We start from the raw sequence: 14,112 nt of genomic DNA, 5'->3' as shown, positions 1-14,112 counted from the left end.
GAACATCCTCACCACTGTACTCCAGAGGGATGTTTTCCCCACTCTCCACCACAGAAACATCTTACCCACTGTCACTTCAGGGACGTCCTTCCCACTGTCCACCACAGGGAGGTCCTCTCCACTGTTCACCACAAGCATGTCCACCACACTGTCCACCACAGGAGAGTCCTCTCCACTGTCCACCACAAAAAACATCCAATCCACTGTTCACCACAGAAAGGTCCTCATCACTGTCCATCTCTGGGTCATCTTTCCCACTGTCATCCACAGATAGGTCCTCCCTGCTATCCAAAACAGGGACTTCCTTCCCATTGTCAACAACAGTACAGCCCTCCCCACTGTCCAAAACAGGGATGTCCTCCCCACTGTCCACCACATGGATATACTACCCACTGTCCACCACTAAGAGTTCCTTCCTACTGTCAACCACCGAGAAGTTCTCCCAGCTGTCCAATACAGGGACATCCTTCTTACTGTTCATCACCAGGACATCCTCCACACTGTGCACCAAAGGGACAACCTTCGAAGCACAACAGTTTTGTACTCACCCTTGTGCACCACAGGAACATCTTCCTGTGCTCACAAGGGATGTCCACACCACTGTCTACCCCAGAAATGTTCTCTGCACACTCCACTGCAGGGACTTCATTCCCAATGTCCACCAAAGGACATTCTTTTTTGCACCAGAGAAACGTCCCCACCACTGTCCACCAAGGACGTCCTCTCCACTGTCCACTAAAGGAACGTATTCCCCACAGTCCATCAAAGGGAAGTCCTTTCCACTGTCCATAAAAGGGATGTCCTTCCCAATGTCCACCACAGAGAGTTCCTTCCAGCTGTCCACCAAAGGGACGTCCTTCTCACTGTTCACAAGGGCATCCTCCCCACTGTGCACCATAAGGACATCCTCCCATGCACAAAAGGGATGTCCTAACCCTTCTGCACAACAGGAACATCCTCCTGCGCACACCATGGATGTCCTCACCACTGTCTACCCCAGAGATGTCCTCCGCACTCTCCACAACAGGGACGTCATTCCCAATGTCCACCAAAGGGACATTCTCCTTTGCACCAGAGAAACATCTTCCCCACTGTCCACCACAGGGACGTACTCCCCACTGTCCACCAAAGGGAAGTTCTCTCAACTGTCCACAACAGGGACCTCCTTCCAACTATCCACCACAGGGACGTCCTTCCCACTGTACACCAGAAAGACGTCCTTCCTGCTGTCTACCTCAGAAACATCCTCCCCAGTGTTAACCTAAGGGACGTCCACCCCACTGTCCACCACAAGGATGTTTTCAGCACGGTCTGTCACAGGAGCGTCCTCACCAATGTCCAACACAGGGACATCCTTTCCACTGTCCACCACAGAGAGCTCCTCTCCACTGTGCACAAAATGGATGTCCTTCCCACTGTAAGCCAAAGAAATGTCCTTCCCTCAGACCACCACAGGGACGTCCTTCCAAATGTCGACTACATGAACATCCACCACATTGTCCATCAGAGGGAGGTCCTCCGCAACGTTGACCACAGGGAGGTCCTCCCCATAGTCAACCACACGGATGTCCTCCATAGTGTAATACACAGGGATGTCCTCCTCAGTGTGCACTACAGTGAAGTACTCACCACTTTTACCACAGGGATGTCCTTCCCACTGACTACCTCAGTGACTACCTCCCCTCTTTCCATCACAGGGACATCCTACCCACTGTCCACCCCAGAAAGGTTCTCCCTGCTGTCCACCACAGGGACATCCTTACCACTATTTGCCACAGGGTCATCCTCACCAAAGTACACCACAGGGAAATCCTTCCCACTGTTCACCGCAGGAACATCCTTTCCACTGTGCACCACAGGGACATTCTTCTGTGCATAACAGAAATTTTCTTACCACTGTCCATTGCAAAGATGTCCTCTGCACTCTCCACTCCAGGGAAATATTTTACAATGTCCACAAAATTGGCTTTTCTTGTGCACCACAGGAACGTCCACCCCAATGTCCACAAGGCTATCATCGCCACTGTCCACCACAGTGAAATTCTCTCACCAATGTCCACCACAGAGACATCCTTCCCACAGTCCACCACAGGGATTTCCTCCCAACTGTCAAACACAGGGACATCTTTCAAACTGTAAACCACAGGGACATCCTCCACACTGTGCACTACAGGGACATCCTCCTGTGAACAACAGAGATGTCCTCATGAATGTGCACCACAGGGACATCTTCTGGTGCACACCATAGACGTCCTCACCACTGTCTACCCCAGAGATGTCCTCTGCACTCTCCAAAAAATGGGAAATTTTTCCCACGGTCCAGCCAAAATAATGTTTTCTTGTGCACCACAGAAACATCCACACCACTGTCCACCCCAGAGATGTACTCATCACTGTTCATCACAGGGATGTCCTTACCACTGTCCTCCACAGGGACATCCTCCACACTGTTCACCACAGGGACATCCTTCTGCCTGTCCACCACAGGGATGTCCTCCACACTCTCCACAAAAAGACATCCTTCCCACTGTCCACCACAGTGATGTCCTCCCAACTGTCCACCAGAGGGATATGCCTCCCACTGTTCACCACAAGGATGTCCTTCCCATTGTCCACAAAAGGGACGTCCTTTTTACTGTCTACAACATGAATGTCCTTCTCACTGTCTACAACAGGGACATCCTTCCCACTGTCTACCACAGGGAGGTCCTATCTACTGTCCACCACAGTGATATCCTTTCTGCTGTCCTACAGGGACATCCTCCTAACTGTCCAAAACAAGGACATCCTTCCCACTCTCCACCACAGAAACCACTTCCCCACAATCCACCACAGGAATGTCCTACACTCTGTAAGCCACAGGGACATCCTGCCCAATGTCCAACACAGGGATGTTCTCACCAATGTCCAACACAGAGTTGTCGTCAGCACTCTTCAACACAGGGATATCTTTCCCACCTCAACCACAAAGACGTCCACCACACTGTCCACTACAGAGATGTTTCCCCACTGTCCACAACAGGGGCATCCTTACAAATGTCCACCACAGGGTGTTCTTTCCCATTGTTCAAAACAGGAACATATTTCCCACTGTGCACCACAGGGTCATCCTCGTGTGACCAACAGGATTGTTCTCATGACTGTGCACCACAGGCACATCTTCCAGTTCACAACAGGGATGTCTTCACCACTATCCACCCCAGGGATGTCCTCTGCACTCTCCAAAACAGGAACATTCTTCCCACAGTCCACCAAAATGTTGTTCTCCAGTGCACCACAGAAAAGTCCTCACCAATGTTTACTATAGGGATGACCTCCCCACTTTCCAACACAGGAACATCCCCCCCACTGTCCACAATAGGGATGTTCTTCCCACTGTTCACCACAGGGACGTCCTTTCCACTGTCCACCAAAGGGAAGTCTTTACCATTGTCCAACACAGTGACGTCTCTCTCACTTTCCACCATAGGGACTTCTTTCTCAAAGTCCGCCACTGGGACGTTCTTCCAACTGTCCACCACATGGACATCGTCCCGAATGTCTATCACATGGACGTCCTCACCACTGTCTACCACAGGGACGTCCTTCCTACTGTCCATCAAAGGGATGTCCTTCCAATTGTTCACCACAGGGACATACTCCAAATTGTCCACCACAGAGACATCCTTCCCCAGTCTACCACAGAGATGTAAACCCCACTGTCCACCACAGGGATGTTTCCCTACTGTCTACTACAGGGTTGACATCACCAATGTCCACCACTGGGATATTCTTTCCCATTGTTCAAAACATGGATATCCTCCCTACTGTGCACCACAGTAACATCCTCCTGTGCACAACAGGGTCATCCTCATGACTGTACCAAAGGGACATCTTCCACTGCACACCAGAGACATCTTTACCAGTGTCACCCCATAGATGTCCTCTGCACTCTCCAAAAAAGGGACATCGTTTCCATGGTCCGCCAAAGGGACGTTGTCCAGTGCACCACAGAACGTCCTCACCACTGTTCACCACAGGGATATTCTCCGCACTGACCATCACAGGGACATCCTTCCCACTTTCCACAACAGGGTCATCCTTCTCATTGTCCACCACCAGGACATCCTTCCCACTGTCTAAAATATAGAGGTCCAACACACTGTCCACCACAGTGACGTCCTTCCCACTGTCCACAGGGACGTTGTTTCCACAGTCTGCCAAACAGATGTCGTTCCCACTGTCCACCACAGGGACATCCACCTGTGTACTACAAGGACATCCTTACCACTGTCCACAACATGGTTGTCTTCAACAATATGCACTACAGGGAAGTCCTCATCGCTGTCCACCACACGAATATCCTCCACACTGTAAACCACAGGGACATCCTACCCACTGGCCACCACAGGGATGTCCTCCCCTCTGTGCACAACAGGGACATACTTCTGCCTGTCTACCACAGTGATGTCCTCCTTACTGTCCTTCAAAGGGACGTCCTTCCCACTGTCAACCACAAGGACATCATTTCAACAGTCCACCACAGGGAAGTCCTCTTCACTGTCCACCACAGGGATGTCCTTCCAGCTGTACACCACAGGAACTTCCTCCTGTGCATAACAGGGATGTTCTTACCACTGTCCACCCCAGAGATGTCTTCTGCACTCCCCACTACAATGACATCCTTCTCACTCTACACCAAAGAGACATTCTCTTGTGCACCACAGGAGCGTAGTCCTTACTGCTCACAAGGCCGTCATCCACACTGTCCACCACAGTGAAATCCTTTAAACTCCCCACCACAGTGATATCCTCCCAACTGTCCACAACACAGATGTCCTACCAACTATCAAACACAGCGAAGTCCTTCCCATTGTAAACAACAGGGACATCCTCCAAACTGGGCACGACAGGGACATCCTCCAGTGCACAACAGGGATGTCATAACCACTGTAAACCACAGAGATGTCCTCTGCACTCTCCACCACAGGGAAATCCATCCAACTATGCACCACAGGGACTTTCTCAAGTGCACCACAGTAACATCTTCCCCACTGTCCATCACAGTGAAATCCTCCCCACTGTCCACCACCAAGATCTCCTCCACAGTGTCTACCATAGGAATGACCTTGCCACTATTCACACCAGAAAGGTCCTCCCCGTTGTCACCAAGAGGACGTCCTTCCCACTTTCCAAATCAGTGATATCCTCTCCTCAGATCATAACAGGGATGTCCTTCCCACTGTACACTACAAGGAGGTCCTTCCACTGACCACCTCAGTGATATCCTCTCCTCAGATCATAAGAAGGATGTCCTTCCCACTGTACACTGCAAGGAGATCCTTCCCACTGTCCACCAGAGGCACACCCTTCTCACTGTCCACCACAAAGAGGTCTTTCCAATGTCCAAAACAGGGATGTCCTTCCCACTGTACACAACATATATGTCCTTCCCACTGTCCACAACAGGGACCTACTTCTCACTGTCCACCACAGGGATGTACTCTCTACTGTCCACCACAGGGATGTCCTTTCCACTGTACACCATATTGACGTTCTCTGCACTGTCTACAACAAATGTGTACATCCCACTGTCCACCATAGAAACGTCTTCTCCACGGTCCAACACAGGGAAGTCCTCCCAACTGTCCACCACAGCGACTTCCTCCGGTGTACAACAAGGACATCCTTACCACTGTCCACAACATGGTTGTCCTCATCAACGTTCACTACAGGAACATCCTCATCACTGTCTATAACATGAATATCCTCCACATTGTAAACCACAGGGACACCCTACACATTGTCCCACACAGGGAGGTCCTCCCCACTGCCCACAACAGGAACATCCTTCTGCCTGTCCACCACAGTAATGTCCTCCACAATGTACAACTTACGGACATCCTCCTGTCCACAACAGGGATGTTCCTTCCACTGTCCACCACAGTGACATCCTCCTCAGTGTCCACCACAGGAACGTACGTCCCACTGTCCACCATAGGGAAGACCTACGCACTGTCTACCACAGGGAAGTACTCCCCAATCTCCACCACAGTTATGTCCTCTCCACTATCCACCACAGGGACATCATTTCAACAGTCCACCACAGAAATATTCTCCCCGCTGTCCACAACAGGGATGACTATCAACCACAAAGAGGTCCACCCCACTGTCCACCACAGAGGTGTTTCCCCACTGTCCACAACAGGGTCATCTTCACCAATGTCCACCACAGGGGTGTTCTTTCTCATTGTTCAAAACAGGAACATATTCCCCACTCTGCACCACAGGCACATCTTCCAGTTCACAACAGGGACATCTTCACCACTGTCCACATCAGAGATGTCCTCTGAACTCTACAAAACAGGGACATTCTTCCCATGGTCCACAAAAATGACATTTTCCATTGCATCTCAGAAAAGTCCTCACCAATGTTTACTACAGGGATTAACTCCCCACTATCCAGCACAGGGACATCCTCCCCACTGTCCACAACGGGGATGTCCTTCCCACTGTTCACCACAGGGACGCCCTTTCCACTGTCCACCAAAGGGACATCATTTCCACTGTCCACCACAGTGAAGTACTTCCTACTGTCCACCAAAGGGATGTCCTTCCCAAAGTCCACCACAGGGACATTCTTCCAACTGTACACCACATGGACATCCTCCCCACTGTCCATCACATGGACGTCCTCACCACTGTCTCCCACAGGGACATCCTTTCCACTGTCCATCAAAGTGATGTCCTTCCAATTGTTCACCACAGGGACATCCTCCAAATTGTCCACCACAGTGACATCCTTCCCCAGTCTACCACAGAGACTTAAACCCCACTATCCACCACAGGGATGTTTCCCCACTGTCCACCACAGGGTTTTCCTCACCAATGTCCACCACTGGGATATTCTTTCCCACTGTTCATAACATGGACATCCTCCCTACTGTGCACCACAATAACTTCCTCCTATGCACAACAGAGTCATTCTCATGACTGTGCACCACAGGGACATCTTCCAGTGCACACCAGAGACATCTTCACCACTGTCCACCCCAGAGATGTTCTATGCACTCTCTAAAACAGGGACATCCTTCCCACGGTCCTTCAAAGGGACGATGTTCAGTGCACCACAGAAATGTCCTCACCACTGTTCACCACAGGGATATCCTACACACTGTCCACCACAGGGACATCCTCCCAACTGTCCACCCCAAGGAATTCCTCCCCACAATCCACCACAGGGACGTCCTTCCCACTTTCCACTACAGGGATGTCCTACCTCACAGTCCAACACAGTTTGGCCCTCCCCACTGTCCACCACAAGGGCATCCTAATGTGCACAACAGGGTTGTCTTCACCACTGTGCACCACAGGGACATACTTTGCATTATCCACCTAAGGGATGTCATTCCCACTGTCCACTAAAGTGAGGTCCACCCTGCTGTCCACCACAGGTGTATCTTTACCACTGTCCACCATAGGGTCGTCCTCACCACTGTCCATCACAGGGATGTCCTTCCCACTGTTCACCAGAGGAACATCTTCCCCAATGTGTACAATAGGGACATCCTTTTACTGCCCACAACAGGGATGTCCTTCCCAATGTCCACCACAGAGAGGTCCTCCCTGCTCTTCACCACAGGGGCAGTATTCCCACTGTCCACCATAGAATGTCTTTTCCACTGTCCACCACAGGTACATCCTCTCCAGTGTCTACCAGAGAAACGTCATTCCCATTGTCCACCACAGAGAGGTCCTTTCCATAGTCCACAACAGAGAGATTCTTCCCATTGTCCACCACAGAGATGTCCTCCCTACTGTCCACCACAAGGATGTACTCACAACTTTAAACAGGGATGTCCTCCCAACTGGCCACCACAGAGACATTCTACCCATTTCCACCACAGGGAGGTCTGCCCCACTGTCCACCATAGGGACGTACTACCCTTGTCCACAACATGGACATTCTTCCACTGTCCACAAAAAGGACATTATTCCCACAGTTTACCACAGGGATGTCCTCCCCACTGTCCACTACAGGGACGTTCTACACACTGTCCACCACAGGGAGGTCTACCCAACTGTCCACCACAGGGATTTCGTCCCCACTGTCCATCAGAGGGAGGTCCTCCCAACTGTCCACCACAGGGATGTCTTCCTGTGTACCACAAGGACATCCATAAAACTGTCTCCTATAGGGTCATCTTCACCAATGTTCAACACAGTGACGTCCTTCCCACTATTCAACACAGGGACCACCTCCTGTGCACAACCTGGACATCCTGATCAATGTGAACCTCAGGGACATCCTTTCCACTGTCCACCACAGGGACTTCCTCCCCAATGTTCAAAACAGGGTGGACCTCCCTACAGTCCACCACATGGACATCTTTCCCACTGTCCACCAAAGAAACAACCCCTACACTTTGCACCACAGGGACATCCTCCTATGCACAACAGGCACGTCCTCACAACTGTGCACCACAAGAATATCCTTTCCACTCTCCACAACAGAGATGTCCTTCCCACTGTAGACCACAGAGATGTCCTCCCTGCTGTCCACCACAGGGATATTCTTCCCTCTTTCCACCACAGAATTGTCCTCCCCAGTGTTCACCAAAGGGATGTCCTCTCCACATTCTACCACAGAGACGTTCATCCCACAGTCCACAACAGAAATCTCCTCCACACTGTCAACCACAGGGAGGTATGCTCAAATGTCAACCACAGGGACATACTTTCCATGGTCCACCAAACAGATGTCCTTCCCACAGTCCACCACAGGGATATCCTGTTGTGTAATACAATGACATCCTTACCACTGTCAACGACATGGTTGTCCTCAACAATATGCACTACAGGGAAGTCCTCACCACTGTCCACAACATGAATATCCTCGGCAGTGTAAACCACAGGGACATCCTACCCACTGTCCACCACAGGGAGGTCCTCCCCTCTGTCCACCACAGGGATATCCTTCTGCCTGTCCACCACAGTGATGTCCTACCCCCTGTCCTCCAAAGGGATTTCCTTCCCACTGTTGACCACAAAGACTTCATTTCAAAAGTCCACCACAGGGAAGTCCTCTTCACTGTCCACTACAGGGATGTCCTTACCACTGTACACCACAGGGACATACTCCTGTGCACAACAGGGAGTTTCTTACGTTCTTCCACCCCAGAGATGTCTTCTGCACTCCCCACTACAAGGACATCCTTCTCACTGTCTGTTAGGAGCAGCATGAGCGTGATAGCATTCACCATTACAAGATGGCGCGGGCATCCTGTCCTCCCACTAGTAAACAACTAACTACGCAGGTGCAAAAGGCAAAAAGTTCGCCAAAGTCACTGCCCATCCCGGGCGTATTATGGGTAATGAGTGAACAACCAATCAGAAGTGAACACGCCACTCTAGGGTACATATAGCAGTGCCTTTTCCGGGCTTGGGGTCTTTCCGCTTCTGCTGATACAAGAATAAAGCCTCGCTGTGGTAACCACCCGAACACCGCCTCATGTATTTCTTTCACGGGTGAAGGGGACACAGAGGGGCTCGGAACAACTGTCCACCAAAGAGACATTCTCTTGTGCACCACAGAAGCGTTGGCCTTACTCTCCACAAGGCCGTCATACACATTGTCCACCACCGTGAAATCCTCTCAACTCTCCAACACAGGGACATCCTCTCAACTTTCCATAACATGGATGTCTTCCCAACTATCAAACACAGCGAAGTCCTTCCCACTGTAAACAACAGGGACATCCTCCGCACTGTGCACCACAGGGACATCCTCCTGTGCACAACAGGGATGTCCTAACCACTGTCCACCACAGAAATGGCCTCCGCTCTTTCTACCATATGGACATCCTTCCAACTATGCACCACAGTAACATCCTCTCCCCTCCCCCCGTCCATCACAGTGAAATCTTCCCCACTGTCCACCATGGGGATGTACTCCCCTCTGTCTACAACAGGCATGTCCTTCCCACTATTCACACCAGAAAGTTTCTCCCCGCTGTCCACCAAGAAGACATCCTTCCCACTGTCCACCTCAGTAATATCCCCTACTCAGATCGTAACAGGCATGTCCTTCCCACTATTCACACCAGAAAGTTTCTCCCCGCTGTCCACCAAGAAGACATCCTTCCCACTGTCCACCTCAGTAATATCCCCTACTCAGATCGTAACAGGGATGTCCTTCCCACTTTCCACCACAAGGAGTTCCTCCACACTTTCCACCAGAGGCACACCCTTCCCACTGTCCAGAACAAAGATGTCTTTCCCAATGTCCACAACAGGGATGTCCTTCCCACTGTCCAAAACATATATGTCCTTCCCACTGTCCACCACAGGGAAGTCTTGTCTACTGTCCACTACAGGGATGTCCTTTCCATTGTCCACCATATTTATGTCCTCTGGACTGTCCACAACAATCATGTATATCCCACTGTGCACCACAGAAATAATCTCTCCACTGTCCACCATATGGACGTCCTTTTCAATGTTCTCAAAGACATGCCCTTCCCAATGTCCACCACAGGAACTACCTCCTGTGTACCAGAAGGACATCCTTACTACTGTCAACAACATGGTTGTCTTCACCAATGTCCACAACATGAATATCCTCCACACTGTAAACCACAGGGACATCCTACACATTGTCCACCACAAGCAGGTCCTCCCCTCTGTCCACCAAAGTGAAATCCTCCCCACTGTCCACCACCGGGATGTCCTCCCCACTGTGTTCAACAGGAATATCCTTCCCACAATTCAAAACATTAAGGTCCTCTCTGCTGTCCACTACAGGGACGTCCTTCCCTCTGTCCACCTCAGTGATATCCTCCCCTCAGACCATAATAGGGATGTCTTCTGACTTTCCACCACAGAGAAGTCCTCCCCACTGTCCACAAGGGGGTCATTCTTCCCACTGTCCACCAAAAGGTCTTCTCAATGACCACAACAAAAACGTTTTTCCCACAGTCCACACCATATATGTCCTTCCAATGTCCACCACAGGGACCTCCTTCCCACTGTCCACCACAGGGAAGTCCTCTCTACTGTCCACCACAGGGATGTCCTTTCCACTGTTCACCACAGGGATGTCCCCTGCACTGTCCACAGTAGGCATGTCCTTTTAACACTCCACCATAGAGAAGTCCTCCCTCTTGTCCACCAAAGGGATGTCCTTCCCACTGTGCACCACAGGGACATCCTCCAAATTGTCCACCACAGTGACATCCTTTTCACTGTTCACTACTGGGACATCCTACCCACTTTGCACGACAGGGATATTTTCCTGTACACAACAGGATATCCTCACCACTGGGCACAACAGAGACATCCTCCTTTGCACACCAGCGAAGTCAGCAACATTCTCAACCCTCAGAGATGTCCTCTGCAGTCTTCACAACAGGGACATTCTCGCTAGTATCCACCAAAGAAGCGTCTTTTCTACTATTCACCACAGGGATGTCCTCCCAAATGCCCAACACAGAAATGTCCTCTTCACTGTCTACCACAGGGATGTACTTCCCCCTGTCCACCACAGGGATGTCCTCCCCACTGTCCACCAGAGGGATATCGTTCTCACTGTTCACCACAAGGAGGTCCTTCCCAATATCGACAACAAGGACTTCCTTCCCACTGTCCAGAACATAAATGTTCTTCCCACTGTCCACCACAGTGTTTCTCTCTACTGTTCACCACAGAGATGTACTTTCTACTGTCCAAAAAAGGGACATTTTCCTTTGCACCAGAGAAACTTCCTCACTACTGTCCACCACAGAAATGTCCTCACCACTGTCCACCACAGTGATGTCCTCCCCACTGTACACCTCAGGGTCATCCTCCTGTGCACAACAAGGATGTTCTTACTACTGTCCACCACAGAGATTTCTTCTGCACTCCCCACTACAAGGACATCCTTCTCACTGTCCACCAAATAGACATTCTCTTGTGCACCACAGGAACGTTGTTCTTATTGTCTACAAGGCCGTCATCTGCACTGTCCACCACAGTGAAATCCCCTTAACTCTCCACCAGTGACATCCTCCCCACTGTCCACCACATGAATGTCCTACACACTGTCCACCACAGAGAGGTCCTTCCTACTGTCAACCACAGAGAGGTCCTCCCAACTGTCTACCACAGTGACATCCTTCTCACTGTTCACCACAAGGACATCCTCCCACTGTGCACCACAGGGACATTCTCCCATGCACAACAGTGATGTCCTCAGCCTTGTGCACCACAGGAATATCTTCCTGTGCACACCAAGGATGTCCTCACCACTGTCTACCTCAGAAATGTCCTCTGCACACTCCATGGCATGGACATCATTCCCAATGTCCACAAAAGTTCGTTCTCCTTTGCAGTAGAGAAATGTCCTCATCACTCTCTACCACAGGACGTCCTCCCCACTGTCCACCAAAGGTATGTATTCCCCACTGTCCACCAAAGAGAAGTCCTTTCCACTGTCCAAACAGGGACGTCCTTCCCACTGTCCACCACAGGGAGGTCCTTCGCACTGTCCACCATAGGGAGTTCCTGTCAGCTGTCCACCACAGTGATGTCCTTCTCATTGTTCACCACAAGGACATCCTTCCCACTGTGCACCACAAGAAAATCCTCCCATGCACAACAGGGATGTCCTTACCCTTGTGCACCAGAGGAACATCCTTCTGTGCACACCATGGATGTCCTCACCACTGTATACCCCAGAGATGTTCTTCGCACTCTCCATGACAGGAACATCATGCAAGTGTCCACCAAATGGATGTTCTCCTTTGCACAAGAGAAACGTCCTCACCACTCTTCACCACAAGATGTCCTCCTCATTGTCCACCACAGGGACATACTCCCCACTGTACACCAAAGGGAAGTCCTCTCCACTGCCCACAACAGGGACGTCTTCCAACTATCCACCACAGAGACCTCCTTCCCACTGTCCACCAGAAAGATGTCCTTCCCATTCTCTACCACAGGGACATCCTCCCCAGAGTCTACCAAAGGGACGTCCACCCCACTGTCCACCACAGGGATGTTTTCTGCACGATCCAACACAGGGATGTCTTCACCAATGTCCACAACAGGGACATCCTTCCTACTGTCCACCACAGGGAGATCCTCCCCACTGTCCACAACATGAATGTTTTTCCCACTGTAAACCAAAGAAATGTCCTTCTCACAGTCCACCACAGGGACGTCCTTCCAACTGTTGACTACATGAGCATCCACCCCTCTGTCCAGCACAGGTAAGTCCTCCCCACCGTCCACCACAGGAAGGTCCTCTCCATAGTCAACCACACGGATGTTCTCCACAGTGTAATACACAGGGATGTCCTCCTCAATGTGCACTGCAGTGAGGTACTCACCACTCTATACCACAGGGATGTTCTTCCCAGTGACCACCTCAGTGACTACCTCCCCTCTTTCCATCACAGGGACATTCTACCCACTGTCCACCATAGAAAGGTTCTCATTGCTGTCCACAACAGGGACATCCTTACCACTATTTACCACAGGGTTGTCCTCACCAATGTCCACCACAGGGAAATCCTTCCCACTGTTCACCCCAGGAACATCTTTTCCACTGTGCACCACAGTGACATTTTTCTGTGCATAACAGAAATGTTCTTACCACTGTCCATCACAGAGATGCCCTCTGCACTGTCCACTCCAGGAAAATCCTTCCCAATGTCCACCAAAGAGATGTTTTTTTAGTGCACCACAGGAACCTCCACACCACTGTCCACAAGGCCATCAACCCACTGTCCACAACAGTGAAATTCTCTCACCAATGTCTACCACAGAGACGTCCTTCCCACAGTTCATCACAGGGATTTCCTATCAACTGTCAAACACAGGGACGTCCTTCCCATTGTAAACCACAGGGGACATCCTCCCCACTGTGCACAACAGAGACATCCTCCTGTGCACAACAGAGACGTCCTCACGACTGTGCACCACAGGGACATTTTCCGGTGCACACCATAGACGTCCTCACCACTGTCCACCCCAGAGATGTCCTCTGCACTCTCCAAAACAGAATGGCCTTCCCACTGTCCACCAATATAACGTTTTCCTTTGCACCACAGAAACGTCCACCACATGGACATCCTCATCACTGTCCAGCAT

Source organism: Arvicanthis niloticus, chromosome 18 (genome assembly GCF_011762505.2).
Source record: "Arvicanthis niloticus isolate mArvNil1 chromosome 18, mArvNil1.pat.X, whole genome shotgun sequence".
Classification (NCBI taxonomy): Eukaryota; Metazoa; Chordata; class Mammalia; order Rodentia; family Muridae; genus Arvicanthis; species Arvicanthis niloticus.
The sequence above is the reverse complement of the archived record's forward strand: the minus strand, read 5'-3'. Positions refer to the sequence as shown.